Source organism: Pezoporus flaviventris, unplaced genomic scaffold, assembly GCF_033815535.1.
Source record: "Pezoporus flaviventris isolate CSIRO_AGI_PZ_B2104156 unplaced genomic scaffold, CSIRO_AGI_Pfla_v1 ptg000002l, whole genome shotgun sequence".
Classification (NCBI taxonomy): domain Eukaryota; kingdom Metazoa; phylum Chordata; class Aves; order Psittaciformes; family Psittacidae; genus Pezoporus; species Pezoporus flaviventris.
In genome coordinates, this window is record NW_026892550.1 from 64,376,913 (window position 1) to 64,392,968 (window position 16,056).

Here is a 16,056-nt window from a genome sequence, read left to right on the forward strand (position 1 = left end):
GAAACAAGGCTCCTGAGATCCACTATTAGGACACTGTATGCCTATTGTATTCTCCTTGGGTTATTCATCTTCCCCCTTCTAAAATATAAGAAGAACTTCAAGTTACCCAGAGTAGAGAGAATAATGCATAAAGCAACGACTCTTGTTTCTATTTAAAATAGGCCTGAATAACTGTTGTGGATAAACGGCACAGAAAAGCTGTTCCACATGGTGGGCTTTTTTATTACAGTTTGTAAGCAATGCTTTGTACACCACAGATCATATCTGGGTGGAAAAAATTTTATTAGCTTTATGCATGTACAAGACAACTGTTTACATTTGAGTTAGTCAGCTTGCTTTTCCCAAGAGAAATACATGTTCTTCACCTTATTTCCTTCAGATGCCTGAATGAGGTTAATTGTGCCCTAGAAGTGCCACTTTTATTTTCATTGATTATTAAAGGAGCCTTGACAATCAAGTCAGATAGAGATGTTTAAATCTGATCAGATGAATTCCAATTTCTAGTCCAGAGTAAGCACATCCCACAAGGAAATGAGAATGAAATTTAGTCCACTATAAAATTCATACTTTCCTACTAAAAAACCCCTAACAATATTCTTTGAATACAAGGAACTCTTATTTGCAGCTGTGTAGGTTGTTCAAGCTACACTTCCACATTAGTAATGCAGTTTAGTCCTTTAAACCAACAGTTTCTTTTTTTTTTCAGAACCTTATATAGATGTTAAAAAATCAACAACAAAAAAGAAAAAAAAAGGAAGGAAAAGAAAAAAGGAGTACAAGATAAAAAAAAATTGTTGATGGAACCCAGTCTGGGTAATAGCTTCCAGGTGTGGTCACAACCATAAATGGTCAGGTCAAGATTAGCAGCCATTTTCTTCTGAGAAGCAGTATGTGATCTTGTGTGCTCATAGTTCATTGCAAAGTGAAAATAGGTAAGCCTAAAGACAGAGATTCCTGACATCATTAAAAAGCATTATCTTGGAATGTATTTTAACATGATTCTCTGTATGTGGTCATGTTGGAAACATGCCTGTTATAAATTGCTGCCTTTTAGCTGAGATTTGTAGCTCCCAGGGAAAGTATGGTAATTTCCATGGAATGTGTTGGTGTAAATCTTTGCAGTGGTGTGCTTTATCCTCAGGTTCCTCAGAGTGGGATACTTTCTGATAGGGGGGGCACAAAGTTGCACTGCTTTGAATTTAAATAGAAACTGTGTCTTAGTTGTTTGTTTTTTTTTTTAATGAACCAAAAAGTTACAGGGATTTTATCAACAGATAGGCTGTGAAGCAGAAAAGAGGACTTTTGACAAAGTGAGTGCAAGTTCATATCTTAGCATCTTTCTGGCCTAGTAAAGAGATCCTGCAGGTACTTTAGCTGATGTCAAATCTGTTTTAGCAATGAAGCTCCTGTTTACAACTAATCCTTCTAGGAATGTGGGTCTGTCTTGTTGACTTTTAGTTTATATTAGGATGAGAGAGCATAACACTTGTTAACCTTAATGCTCTTTTTCCTGATCGGTGGCCGTGAAACTACTCAAGAATCTTGCAGGCTTACATCAGCAGAAATCAGGCTCCAAGATCAATACTTTTTACTTCAGAAAATCAAAGCATCTATTTATATTGTTTATCTTGCAATGAATAGCTGAAGCAGGTATCTAGAAACTTTGTATTTGATGTGTCTTAAAACTTAATCTATTTCACTTTTTTTTAAAGGATTTTTTAAGTATGCTTATCAGTATATACAGAAATAATTTGCTGCATATGTGACTGTAATTTAAATCAGCACTTATTATCTGCATATATGTTATTACTTTAATGTTTTTATGTTAATACAACACACCCTTGTTCTTCATTACCAAGCAGTAATGGGCCTTTAATGAAAAAGGAAAAGGTCTGGGACATAACCCTGCAAGAAGCCCCTGGCCTGTGGGCAGAGCTCTGTAAATTGTTACAGCTCCATTGCCTTCAATGGCTAGAGGTTAATGCCTCCCACAGCTAAAGGCGATCTGCATGCTGTGAGATACACCATGAGCTTTTTTCCAGTGGCTTATCCTCTGCAATGAATGTAATAGCAGCCTGAAGGACCACATCCAGCTGGCCTAAATTTGTTTGTGCCTGCTCAGTCATTGCCTGTCTGAGCTTGGATGACCCATCAGCCCCTTATGGTGAAGGTATGTTAGTGGTTTGTACCAGAAAGCAGGGAATTGTAGCTGCCTGCTGCTGGATTCACTGGAAGCAGCCAGTGGTGTGAATCCAGGGCCTGACTTGGAATCATGCTTCAGGAGTTCTTGTGAGGTGCTTTTGCTAGTCTATGTTTATGTTTTCCTTGGTAGGTATTACTGCAGTGGTATTGACTGGTGTAATCGCAATCTATCTATAACTGGAAAAGTACAATTTCTAAAAGGAATGTGACTCGGTGAAAAAATTATGCAGAATATGAAAAGGGCATGCAACGATTTGTTAAGGTGTAAATATTGCCTGGTGCTCTCTGCTGAGCAGTGGCATGTAATAGCACTGGTAGGATCCCTTGAGGCTTCAGAAAAAATGGATTATTACTGGATAATGCCTTATATTGCTGAGCTGATCCAAGTTCAAAGGCATGCGCTTCTACTTTGTGGCTCTTGAAAAGCTAATGATATCTCTCTGAAAGAATTATGTGAACAGAGAGATGTATTAATGCAAGCTGGAAATATAAGGAACAATGCCTTCTCAAAGGCAGATGTGTTGCTAATTCATTTGTTACCGGGCTGCACTTACATGTGATAGCTCATCTCTGGTCTCATAGTGAGAGTGAGCACAAATGTTATGTGTTACAGACCCAGACAGCTGTAGGCACTCGGAACATCTGGAACCTTTATTTTTCCTTTGTCTTGGAAGTATTAAAGGTAATGTAAATGTGACCTGCAAACCTGTGTCTAATGGTTTTAAAATTGTCTCTCAGACCGATTTGCCCTTTCTATTGTTTGTCTTTGAATTGTGTGGCTGTGCAGAAAACTCTCCAGATCCCGTGTCCTGTGAAGAGGGTTGGCTTCTGCTTTTTATGGGTAGTCTCAGAGAAGAAGGCAAGAGGGAGCTGGAAAAAGGACTTGAGCTAATGCAGGTATGGGCACAGCTGTACAGAGAGTGTAAAGGGATGCACAGTAATGCTACTGAGAATCGACTGCTTTGTTTATAGAAAGATATTTTCTTCTATTTTTTTTTTTTAAGGGGCAACCTCTGATCCCATTTACTTGCTTTTTATGTGTGTTTTCAGAAACACATTCTCAGAGTATAATTTAGTGTATTTACAATACACCATTCAAACTAGAGCAGCATAAATGCATGATGTGACTGCAAGTTACCACACTGTTTATCTTGATATGTCTGCAACTTTTAGAAAACCCAGGGACCGGTGAGCATCAGGCAGATCATTTGGCATTGTGAGCTCTTGTTTTGCATGACAGAGATTTTTCTGAGGATCAGGAGGAATTTCTAAGCAAAGTTTGTTGTTTGAGCACATACAGTTCTGGGTCTTCAGAGTGTCCTTTTAAGCTTCTCTTGCTCTCAACTCCAAATCCTGCTTGAAGTCCTTGGAGGCTACCGCCAAAGGGTGGTTGGGATTTCGAGCCAACCTGTTTCATCCTAATGCTAATCAGTCTTGCCTCTTCACAGTGAGTTAGGTGTACGTATCTTTGTGAAAATGAGCGTTGTTTGATAACTGTGACTTGAAACAAAAATGAGTCTCTCTAAGGCACAGTTTTTAGTTTACAAATAAGTATCTGTGGTCAAATTTTGGTGTCTTTCTGCATAATATTGGGAGGGCTGGATTGTTCTGCAGCCATTCTCTTGGGTAGGATCATTGCTAGACACAGGTTCTTATACTGGAGAGGTTGTTGCTTTATACCTGTTAGAGGGAGAGGGCTGTCCCTTCCCTAGTGCAGTTTGCACTATTTTTTTTTTTCTTTCCTGTTCTCCTAATAGCAACAAAAGTCCAATTCCATCAAAGCTGGTGTGAAAGGATCTGACTAGACGTCTGATAACGAATTCAGTGGTCCCAGGATTACATTCCTGGTTGGCACTTACTTTAAGGTGGTGTTGCATCATGTTTGACATTGTTGTAGATGTATCAGAGAAATTGCTAGGAAGTTTCTCAAGTTGGTTTTAGTAGTGCAGAAAGGCAGAAGAAAACGTAAATTTTCTGTATTTAATGAGAAATCTGGCAGTGAGGGAGAACCTTCTGAGATTGCATCTTAGTGCTGTATAGTCTGCTGGTAAAATGGGACTATAGTTGTTAGACATAGCATGATGAAAACACTGATAGGAAGCAACAGAGGGAAGGTGTCCTGATTTGACAGTAGAGAAACATTGTCAAATAGAAAGAAGCTAAACCAAACTTCCTATTAGCACTTTTCTGCCAGTCTTGGTGAGGAAGGGTTTCTTTCTTTTTCAAAGCAAAATCACATGCATACAGGCCGAATAATGAAGACGATGAGCAGTCCTCAGCTGTACAAGGAAAAATTATCTTATGCTGTGTTGTATGCAAGTGGATTTGTGCTTTTTGATGATGCACTCTACCAATCTAACTATTAAAGTAGTAGCACTTAAGTCTGGGTGAAGTCCGTTCCCCTGCAGCCATCCTTATGGAAGCTGGGACTCCTTGCTTTGTCATAAGGATCAGTCACTGCACTTGCTTTTTTGTTGGCTTGATTTCTCAGTGGTATCTGTGTCTCTGCGTATAACTGGTTTGTAGAAACAGGTTCCTGTGCTTATCCCAAAATGATATGGCTTCAACCTATGCTCTCTTTTGCAGTGTATGTATGTTGGAAAAAATCTCTGCAGATCTAGTGAGAAATTCAGTGGAGTAGGGAGTGTGGGAACTTAAGTTATTCTTTTTGTATAAGCTTAGTAATGATCAGTAGTGCCACGAAGGGATTGAATTACCTTCAAGTACCAGACAGCTTCAAATTTTGATAGTGGTGTAGATCGTGATAGTGGTATTTTTCTAGATTCTACAGTGTTCAATTTCAGATGCTTGCTTGCTATCTCAGGAACTTGATGCGTGTGGCAGAAGAGTCTCAAAGTTTCTGGAAGCCAATGCCACAGATTATTGTGGGTTTTGGCACAAACCTCCAACAATTACTAGAATAAAGGGGAGAGAATTTGAGCAAAGAAGTGTACCTGCCTCTCATGAAGAGTACAGTGATCTGCATTGAGAAATATAAGAAACACTAAATTCTTCATGCTTCTGCATGAAATGTGCATAAAAAAAGACAAAGTCTTGGCGGATATATGTATTAAATACACAAATGCAGACACATATGGCTTACAGTATCAAAGTTCCATTATTACTTTCATAACCAATGGGGCATGTTTCTCTGCACTTCTTAAAGTTTTAAAAACTTTTAGTATTTTGGCCTTTGATCTTAAAGCCTTAAACTGCCTATGTTGGAGGATATTTTCTTTTCCTGATATTTTCTTTTCCTGTAAAACCAAAAGGGACTAATTTACCAAAGATAACACTGAAGGCTTACATTTACATAGTGTGCCCTTTCTTCCACAAGATGCTGGTCCCTGGGATTGGATTATGACTATCTGCTGGCTGTAATGGGAACTTCTGGCACATAGCAGCTGGTCAGCCATGCTCACTGGCAGACGTTTCTAGTCAGAACTTAATTCTGTATCTTCTAGTTCAGAATGAAAAAGGTTCTTACTATACCCAAACCTGGAAAAAAACCCCAACTGTATTGAGATCATAAAAGGAATATAGGGATAGGTAGCATGCAACTACTTAGCTGGTATTGGGCTGAGTTTTGGCTCTGTAAGTACCAGTAGCCTATTGACATCATAAGCTTTTATTGTGAGCTATGTCTGTGTATATGTCTGTGTACATGCTTCCCATATAAGCCAAGTCTCTTGTGCTGTGGTCTCCCGTCCCGTCCCCCCCCTCCAGTCCTTTCATACATAAACTGCCTTGGGCTTTGACACTAACCGCAGCACAAGTTAATCAAATTCCAAGAAGTTTTGCCTTCTGTGTGCTGTTTCACTTCAGAGCAAGATTTGGGATGTGGAGACTCATGGCACGTACGCTGTTTCAGGAAAAGAATGGGGAAAACCAGGACAGACTGATAAGTGACCCAGCTAACCTCTCTCCCTGTACACACACTAGCTTTTTTCTTCAATAAAGTCTCTTTCAAAGCAATCTCACTTTTTCATCAAAGAGCTTTCCAGTGCACTCCCAATGGGTTTACATAAATCTCACTGTTCTGGCTCTTTTTTTTTTTTCTATTGCAACCCCCCCCCCCCAAGTCCTTGTGTTTCCATTTCTTTAAATCTTTTATCCTCAGGTTGGTACCGATGGCAGTAAGGATTACCTATCAGCACCTCCAAATATTCCACAAAGTCCCTGCTTGTTCTCACCCTGCAGTGCTTACAGTCACAGATGTGATGAAAGAAATTTGAAAGGCACAGCTAGGCAATCCTGAACCAGGCTCACTGCATTCCCCTTTTTACAGCTTATTGCTTTCTGGATGTTTCTTTTGACCGGTCATCAATCATTGTGGTGGTAACTCTGAAGTGATTCCTGAAATATCTGTTCCTCTGATAAAAGTTAACAATAGCATATATAGTATAAGCAAAGAAAGGCACTTTGGGCTTCAAGTTAAACAAGTGCTTTGTTCTGACACTGGTTTTCTTTTCTTTGTGTTTTTTGTTTTTTTTTTTTTACTTTTAAGGTAAAAGATTTTTCCCAGCAGGACCCCACTAGTTAGCCTGAGAGAGACCTCTGTGTGCATAAGTGACAATCAGAAGCAGTAGAGCAAGACTATTGAAGGCAAATGGAGACGCGTACAGTCTCTGACATGAGAGTTCCAGGGAATGAGAGAGGAGAGAAAAAGCAGAACACCAGCTTAGAGTTTCCTTTCAATCCCTAAATCTTAACCCTTCTGAGAAGTTTTCTTAAAGAACACTCAACTTTGAAAGCCGGGCGAGCTCAACAGCAAAGGCAGATCATTGCCTAGCTGATGAAACAAGCCCTAAGTCCCCCTGTGTAATCTTTATAAATTCAAGTGTAAGGAGCTCCAATGCAGCCCAGGCAGCCTGGCTGTGCTTTACAGGAGCCTCTGCGATACTGCCTGCCCTTGCACCAAGGGATGGTGGGAAGGCTGGTAAGTAATTTGAGGATGCTGCAGTAATTTGTAAATGCAGGATGCTGCAGTAATTTGAGTTACTGTATATTTCTGTCAGGAGGTGCTACAGGCCTGGGTCTTTGCTTAAACACTTCTCCCACTGTTTGTGTTGCATTCAGTTTTTATGGGATGGGAGTTAGAAGTGAGTAAAAATAACTCTTGTCTTTACCCTGCTTCTGCACTTGTAGAGCTTTTCCAAGAGCTTTGATTTTCTCCTCTCCTTTGCTTGGGTTATTTCCATTTTAAGGCCTTGTACCCTTAGAAGTGAATCACCCTTGTAACTGAGTGGCAAGCTTTGAATCTTCCTCTGTTCTTTGATTAATCTGGTCCATTGATCAGAATCATTTTTGGGAAGCTCTCGAAACTTCTGAGTCAGGCTTTTGGAGATTAAGATGTTACCATGCTTTTGATTAACTCAAATAAAAGAGTTCTAGCAGGACTGATGGATTCTTTTGCTCCAGTAGTGAGACTGACAGTTCATTTTTGTCCATCAGCTCTGTGCTTTACAGAGAACTTGTAAATGAAGAAATTTATTTGTCACTAGTGGATAGAAAGGCAATGGAAATGGGTCCAGTTTAGTCAGACTTGAGTGGCTATTTTCAGCAAAGGGCAGTAAGTTCAACCTCTAAGCTGTGAAGTTAGGTCTAGAGAAGACTGAGGGCACATAGTGTGATAGCTTCCAAGTTGGCAGAGAGGAAGAAAATTATTTGCTCATCAAACCCAATGATAGGACAAAAATAGGCTTACATTGTGATGGGGCAAATTTGGATAAAATATTCAGAAAGCTTCTCTGAAGGATGTGATGGTAAACCACTGGAAAATATCGTTTGGCTGGCATGGACTCTTCCCTGCTGGAGGCCTCCAGAAAGAGTTTTTGAGACACATCTGTGGAAAATAACACAGGTACAGCAGAGCCCTCCTTGGGGCAGGGGCTGGAATTGGTTATTCTCTATGGTCCCTTCAAGCCCTATGACTGCATGACTAAGAGAAACCCCTGTAGCATGAAAACAGTAAGCCTGGCATTAACTTCCTTTGCTGAAGTGAGATAAGGGAGAAAAGATGCTGGGGCTTGATTTGTGTTCCTTCTAGAATGTCTCAAGGTGCTGACAGTATGTATTTCCTGCATTATGTAGGATGAAGAGGAGGGACAAATACAAGGGTGTCCTAATACAAAGTTCTTCATTTTAGTTACCTACAAAAAAGAAAAAAGGTAATCTGTGCTTAATGCACGTGCACTACACACTACCTTTTAGTACCTTTAGCTAAATATAATTCTCTAGGCTGTGTTATGAAAAGGTCATTTAGGGAAAAAAGTTAGCGATGTGTATGTTTGGATTTTTTTGCAATATCTGAGATGCCAACAATTAGACAGGTGTGATTTCTTGCTCAAAAATGATAAGCTGGGGAAGACAGCTGTAGGAATTTCTTGGAACTCTTGAATGGCAGTGCCTTATGCTGTGCTTATATTGGAACAGAAAAGAAATAAGTTTCCTTGCCACATCTTGCAGGTTATTTTTGGTGATAAACCATGGGAGGCCAGTAAATGACTGGTTAACTCTATCAAGAGTAGTACAGAAACTATGCTCGCTGCCCTGGGCAGGGAGTGCACCAGATGCCCTTTCTGGTCCTGTTTTCTGTGCTTATATGGTGGTACTAGATTGTGGTGCAGGTCCAGGCTTACCACTATGTCCACCCAGTGGAGGTGTATTTATAAAGGAGGGTTGGATAGGCTTATGGGCAGGGCAAAGGCTTTAATGTCTTTCTCCGCTTCTCTGTGCCACCAATCTGAGACATGTAATTTTGCATCTCTGATGCAATTGCAGGTCTCCTCACCTGTACATCCATCAGCATCTGCTAATATGATAGGTTTTTGTTTAGGATTTGGGCAGAAGAGACTGAGATGTATGCATTTGGCTCCATGAGGAGACCTCCAGAAAACCATTGCTCATTTTCAGGATGCCCATTGTCAGGACTGGGTATGATTTCTGAGGTTACTAGCACTTAACATGTATATATGGTTCTGGCATTTTAAAAAAACTCTGTATTAGTTTTCTCCTGTGTTCCTCCATTTCTGCTGTTTGCTTATTGCTGACTGGGCAACAGCTAGCAGCATGCTTCCTTCGGTAGTTAAAGACCTAGTTGTTTTAAGGATGACTATTTTTATAGTGTTCTTTTTCTTCCGTAATGCATCCAGGTAATACGAATATAAATATCAATTGACTGATTGCATCTTTAAGGCTGAGAGAACAGAATTACACTGGATTAATGTGACTCACTAAATTGTACCGTGGATCTCATACAGTATTTCATCAACAGGCAAAGCCATTTGTCCTGTGTCTTCCAACTCAAGATAAGGCTCAGGCTTTCTCCTATATACACTCCTTTCTCTTATAGTCTGAGCACCAAATTTACCACTGCTGTAAAATGTGGCTTACTTAGTGTCCTCAGCGGAGCAATGTCTACCAGAGGTTAATCCTGTGGCAAACATCCTCTGTACTATGTACTTAGCAGCACAGATCTTGTGGATTTCTGCTTTCTTTCTTGTCATATGCCTTAAATAAGAGAGGATTTTAAATCTGTGCAGGAAATGGAGTCCTTGCTGTGGGCACAACATTGGATCCTATAATTCATAGGACAAATCTGTCCCAGGCTTGTACAGCTTGGGGGCTGCCTGCTACGAAGACAGCCCTTCCTTATGAGGTGTTGCAGCAGTTGTGTCAGCAGGGAGGGCTGAACCTGTATGTCTCCAGGATGTATGAAACCTTGTTTTATCATAAATGTTTAAGCACCAGTCTATCTGAATAAAAGTTGAGTTTTGTATTAGATTAGATTAGGTTTTACCAAGGTTATCAGGTTTTACCAAGTGGTTTGCGTAAGCTCAGCAGAGGGAGGTATTGAGATGTACATGAATAACCACTAATTTATAGTCTTAGCTTTTTGTGGGTGTTCTATCTGTGAGATGATTACAGCCGAAGTATGTGTTGGTGGACTAAATAAAAAAATAATTAAAAGAAATAAAATTAAAACTGTCAGTGTACAGATTATCTTGCCACTCGATCTTTTGCATTGTCTCTGCAAAAATTTCTCTGTACTTTCTGTATTGTATTTCTTCCACAACATTTGCCTGAAGGGCTGTCCTGCAACAACAGGAGAAGCAGAGCAGTTACTTTCTATGCAGGAAATATTCTGCTTTTAAACAGAATTTTCAAGAACTGTCATAACTTTTGTAAATGAAGAAGCAGTTGCTTTCTGAAATAAAGCATTGTTTTTATTAGCTGGCTCATAGTTTTAGTACCTAGATGCGAGACAAGAAAGGAAAGGTGTCTGCAGTATGTTACTCATTACTTTGACATCTCACTATTAAAAAACTTAGGCATCTAGTCTACAATAGATAATATCGCTCCCTCAATAGTAGATGACGACAGAAGAACCTGAAGGGATTGGTCTATCTAAAGATCGGTTTCTAAGGTAAAATGGCTTCTAAGATGCAATTTGCTTTTAGAGATTTTTCTTTCCCATGACTATAGGCAGAGCTCAGGTACCTGATTAAAAGTAAATGCCTTCATTTAAATGGTTAGTATCAGTTGGGTAAATCCAACATTATGAAGGTTCTCCCTTCTGGGAAAATAAGCAAAATAATTTAATTTAAACTTCATATCAGAATTGTGAGCTCTGAGCAAAATCAGAGTAAAGCATTTGTTTGAAATGATATTTGCTCTGGAATTACTTTGCAGTGCCTCCTTTTCCAGTGTAATATAAGTTTTCTGTGGTACAGTATGTGAGAGAGAGCCTGGCAGATCTGAGTCATAATGAGGACAGGAAATAACCCAGGTTGTTCTTTTTTTAAATAAAACATTCTAAGTTTTGGGTTTTATGTGTGTTAGTGGTGGCAAATGAAAAGATGCCACAGAAGAAAATTTTTGGTTTAAAAGCAAAAAACCCCGAACTTCTAGCTGTCTTTCATAAGTGGTTTAGAGAGAACTTTTTTTTTTTTTTTAGCCTGTTTTACACGTAAGACTCTTGTGTCTCTGGAATGTGAGTGCTGTGATGTGCATTTTGTTTTAAGTTATAAATTTTAGGCATGTGTGACTGAATTTGAATTTGAGGAGTATGCAAGGGAAGAGTGAGGTGAGGCAGCATCTATGTGTGTTGTAGGTCTGAACATTTTGTGTCTCTTGGTCTGTAGTTTCAGAAGAGCATGATGGCTCTAGAAGGCAATATACATCGCCTTGCCAGCTTCCATTAATGAAGAAACTTGTGAGCGCATATGGGTCAGGCTGATACAAGCCAGCAAGCAGGGCACCGAGTTCTTCGGGCAAGCTGCTGGAGGCAAAATGAGAGAGAATACCCATGGGATCAATTCACATGTAGGAACCTTTCCTCCCAAGTTAAGATTATGGAGAAAACAAGGCAGCTCTGTAATCTGCCCTAATTGCAACAGATTAGGCTTGCAGTTCTTCTCTGCTTTCATCCGTTTGCAAGATACTTCTTTGGTTAGCAGAAACACCGTGTCAGTGATACATGAAAGTGTCATCAGACTGCTCTGTGGCCATTGTGCAGCCTCATCAGAATGCATGTCTGCAATAAATGTGAACTGCAGATAATTAAAGGAATAAAAGAAAAAGAAATGCCAGAATCTGAGTGGTTTGCTCAGCCTTAGTGGATGGAACTGGGGGACATTGGATCTCCTGCTCCACATAACTGTATAAACAGACTTCATCATATCCTTCCCAAGCAAGTCCTCTGAAGGAAATGTAGATGAGTGGAGCATTGAAGGCTGGCAAACAAACCTCTTTCCATCTATCTTTTTTTTTTTTATTATTTTCTTTCTTTCTTTTTTTTTTTTTTTGGTAATGAATAGGGGTGTTGTCAGCTGCCTGCATTGTGTTCATCACTGTCAGGGCTGGCAGCGTAACAGATAACTGTATGGATTCAAGGCCACCCAGGGAATGGCGCCTGACAGGACCTCATTCATCACTTCCATTTCAGAGGTCTCTATGGAAGAGCTGGCATCAAAGAAGTAATCAAGGCTCACAGGGCCATGTGGGGGTTTGGGAGGAGTGCTCTGCATTGCAAACAAACTGAGCTGTCAAATCTGTTTTGTAAATGAAGTGTTTTTGTGGAGACAGTGTGTTTATAACTGTCACCTTCAGCATACTCCCCATAATATACATCTACTGTGGCTACCTAGGTCTTTCCCCAACTTCCAGATAAAAAATTGCAATTGAACTGAAAAGTTAAAAAGGTGCGTGTGGGGGGCATTTTAAAGTATGGCTCATCCTTAATGGTTTGTTTAATCAGATAGCCTGTCTGTCTTCAGCTCTGGTCTGGGCATTCAAGCTCCATTCATCTCATGTAATTGGCCCCGTAAGCATGATGCCTTGCTTTTGCGGTCTACACACATGGTGCAATTTGCCACAGGCTGCGTGGACTTCATGACAGTAAATGAGTCTGCCCTCAAGATAAAAATATTCTGTTAATATGGGACCAAGAGCACAAAGGAGGAGGCATTTGTCAGCCGTGAGAGGCTCATATTCATAGCCCTTGTATATGAAATCGTTCTGAGCGCTTTAGGTTCTTAGAATAAGAATAGGTGAGCAGTCTGCTCAGATGGATGCCTTCTCGCCTGTCAGTCTCTTGCGACAGGGAAGTTGTCTAGCTATCTATACATAAATTCAGTAAAGAAGGAGTTCATAAGAGGAAGTCAGTCTGCACTAAATTTTTAAGGTAACATTTGCCTTGGTAGTTCTTTCATGATTATTTTCTTCAGTACTCCTCTTAAAGCCTCGTGTGCAATGCCTAGCTGGGTATGCTTTGTTTTCTGGCAGCTGAGGTTGTGAAGGGGCACTGTCATTCTGTAACCTGTGTGTGTCCTACCACTACATCCGTGTGGCTGTTCACTGGAGATGACCCAGTGATGATAACCACTTTGTTCAAGAGAACAAATGTACTTAGGCATGACAATCTGAACATGCCCCTGTTTATGTGATTTCTGCACACAAGTTCTACGCTTGTCCTTGATCCCCGAGAACATCAGATTCCTACTGAGAAACGTGCACAGTTTGACATGAACTTATGTGCCTTAGACTGGCAGGGTAAAAACTTACTATTAGATTACCAGTTTTCTTATGTACTTTAAAACACAGTGATTTATGCTTCTTAGAAATTACATGTGTGTGCTAAGAATAGCTTTACATAATACACGGAATGTTTTCTTCTAAGTTGCCAAGTTTTCTCCTGAGTTGTAAGCTCTCTTGAGGCAGCAAAATCTTAGTAAATCCTGGAAATAACACTGATTAAATGCAGCTTTGGGTGAGAGAATAAAACAGTGAGAAACAGTTCAAGGCCTTTCCCTATTTTGGTAGGATGGGTTACAATCAGTGTTAGCTGCCCAAACAGTTTTTAAAGGCTGTCCCATGGCAAAATATTTGCCACAGCTTGAGAAGAGTTCCCTAAGATGACCATGATCTTTATTTATACAAGACCATGCCACAGAAACCACCACCAGAGGACAGTCCACTCCAGAGTGAACCACAAGCTGCTTAACAGCAGCACTATTGCGTGTATAAAATAATAAAGCTATTTGAAGAGGAGATAATGGCTGCCATTGAGAGGGTCACTGATCAACAGGCTGTTGTAGGTTTTGCTGAAGGTGATGTGACTCCTGAACCCCTTTGCTTCCAGGAAAGTAGAGGAAGCAAAGGAAGGAATACACATTCCTATGTGCAGTGAGCACTGGAGGGAGCTGCAAGGTCTCCATTGGAAATGGACCAGGGAGCGTGGGGTTCATCAGATGCTGAGGATGCAGGTTGATGGCTATGTTAAAGAAAGGGGATAAAAACAAAGAGACGGGTGAATGGTCCTGTCCCCTGCTGCTTTTCACTTTTATGCGCCTGTGCAGCCCAGAGGTGAGTTGGCATGGCTGAGAGCTGGTAGTCTAGGGGGAAGGTTTCACTTTCAGATGGGAAATTGATTGGGCCACCTCAAAGACCAGGGGAATAAGGGTATGCTTTCTAGTAGCAGTGAGGTTTGAAAACCTCACCATAATGTATGCTAGATGAGGGGTTTCTCTGGAACTTACTACAAACTCAGAGCAGGAGTGGTGAGAAGGAACTGGTTGCTCTTTAGTTGTGCCTTCATGCCCCAGGCTCATCCACCTTGGAGCTCTGTCATTGATATCTACTGTGTAGGATTGTGTTTACACTCTTTGTAAACAAACGATGTTGTAGCAAAGGGTACTTGTGTGCATACAGTTCCACCTAGCAGGCTAAGAAACAAGCTGAGAAGTCTTGAAACATGAGCTAGGTTCTCAGGCTAAAGGGTTTACAATGATCTAGCCCAGTAAAGAGGCACAAAACCCATTGCAGCTGTGGAGTCTGAGCAGGGTAAATTAATTTGAGAAATGTTATGTGGTTGTACTGTCACAGCTACCTGCAAATTCTCCTTCACATTTCTTTTAGGAGTGGCATCTCTGGGGACAAGTCACTACCTCAGTGGTAGAAGGATGCTTTTATTCAGGGAAGGGCATGTTGATGACGAGACTTCCTCCAGAACCTCACCTGTTTTTTAGAGGTATAATCATTCACCTTCATTTAACTTTGCTAACTGATCATACATAAACTTCAGTAGTCAGCTGGTGAGAACGTAAGAAGGTTTAACAACATGTAGGATGGGAATGTTGATTAATAGAAGAACCATTTGTAAAATTCAGACACGTTTGGGCTTGGCTCTAAAACTAGAGAGTATTCAGACCTGCTGTTGTAATTTAGGACCATCTTTTGTTTACAGATGTGTTTATTACTGGCATGATAACTTCTTCAGGAATTTTCTATGCTATGGCATAGTGGAAGTCTGTCAATAAGAATCACTGTGTAAAAGTCATGATTTTGGAAAAATTAATGTCCGAAATTTGGGGACAAACGGGTCTGAGAGGAAGAAAAAAAAACACCCCATGAGTATATTGAGAAAGAATGTTTGAGAACAGTGTTGGGTCTCTCAGTGAAGGACTCAGACTACAGACTAGAAGCTAGTAGCTTCTGAGATCATTTTGTTAAATGAACAGTTCTGTCTGGACCAGCTGCTATACAGTGATGGAGCTTTAGACAAGGGCATTGAAACTGTTAAGACAAATGATATAGTCGTAATAGAGTGTTATAATGGATACCCCATCCAATTAGCTGACCAGAAGCAGCAGAAAAAAAAAATCTAATTTGCAGTTATGATGCTATAAAAATCTTGTAATCTGTGGGTGCAACATCCTAACTGCAATATTCACCCTTGTTTCCTTTTGCCACATGAACATGTATTTTTGGTATGAGTAATTGGATTCATTGCTACAGACCTAGTAAGAAATACATGTATTTCATTTTATTCAACATGCTTGGCCGTGTGATGTTCACAGGATGTGTGAAGCCATGCAAATCCAGTCACAATGTATATAGTAGAATCAGATGTCAGAATTTAGCTGTTTTTAAAAAAATAAAGTTCTCACAGGGACATATCTGGATGTTCATGTGAATCTTGTCTTATGGTTTGAAGATGAGTCTGGCTTTGGCTGTATCCCATTGCCTGGGAGCAAGGTCTGAGATTGGAAGGGTGCTTCTTGGAAAACAGCTATGTATAGAAGCATCATGCTCAGTGTATAGCAAGAGCTAATTTTTGAAAGGCACGAAAGCCCCACAGTTGATAAATGCCTTAGCCTTAGAGAGTTCAAAACCATTTTGATATTATGGGTCAGCTAGTATACTTGTCCCTCAAGTTATGTACAGAGAAAAGAAAAATTTCCATTGCTTTCCCAGCAATTGGAAACTTTAGAAAGAGCTTGTACTCCCTCATTTCCTCAAACATACTGTAATACTGAGATCAACTATGCTTAGATAGAATTTGAACCAAGA

The 16,056-nt window shown here is 40.2% G+C and overlaps 1 long non-coding RNA gene across 2 annotated transcripts in view; it reads left to right on the forward strand.

Moving 5' to 3' along the window:
- The first annotated feature begins 1,030 nt into the window (after nucleotides 1-1,030).
- Nucleotides 1,031-16,056, forward strand: part of LOC133262884 (uncharacterized) — a 44,723-nt gene continuing 29,697 nt past the window's right edge. The window contains exons 1-3 of one of the 2 annotated variants that reach the window (XR_009741413.1): nucleotides 1,031-1,310; nucleotides 14,623-14,734; nucleotides 14,951-15,046. This is a non-coding gene — a long non-coding RNA (uncharacterized LOC133262884). Of the gene's footprint in view, nucleotides 1,311-14,622; nucleotides 14,735-14,950; nucleotides 15,047-16,056 lie in introns of those variants that run through there. The other variant, XR_009741412.1, reaches the window with a different exon arrangement.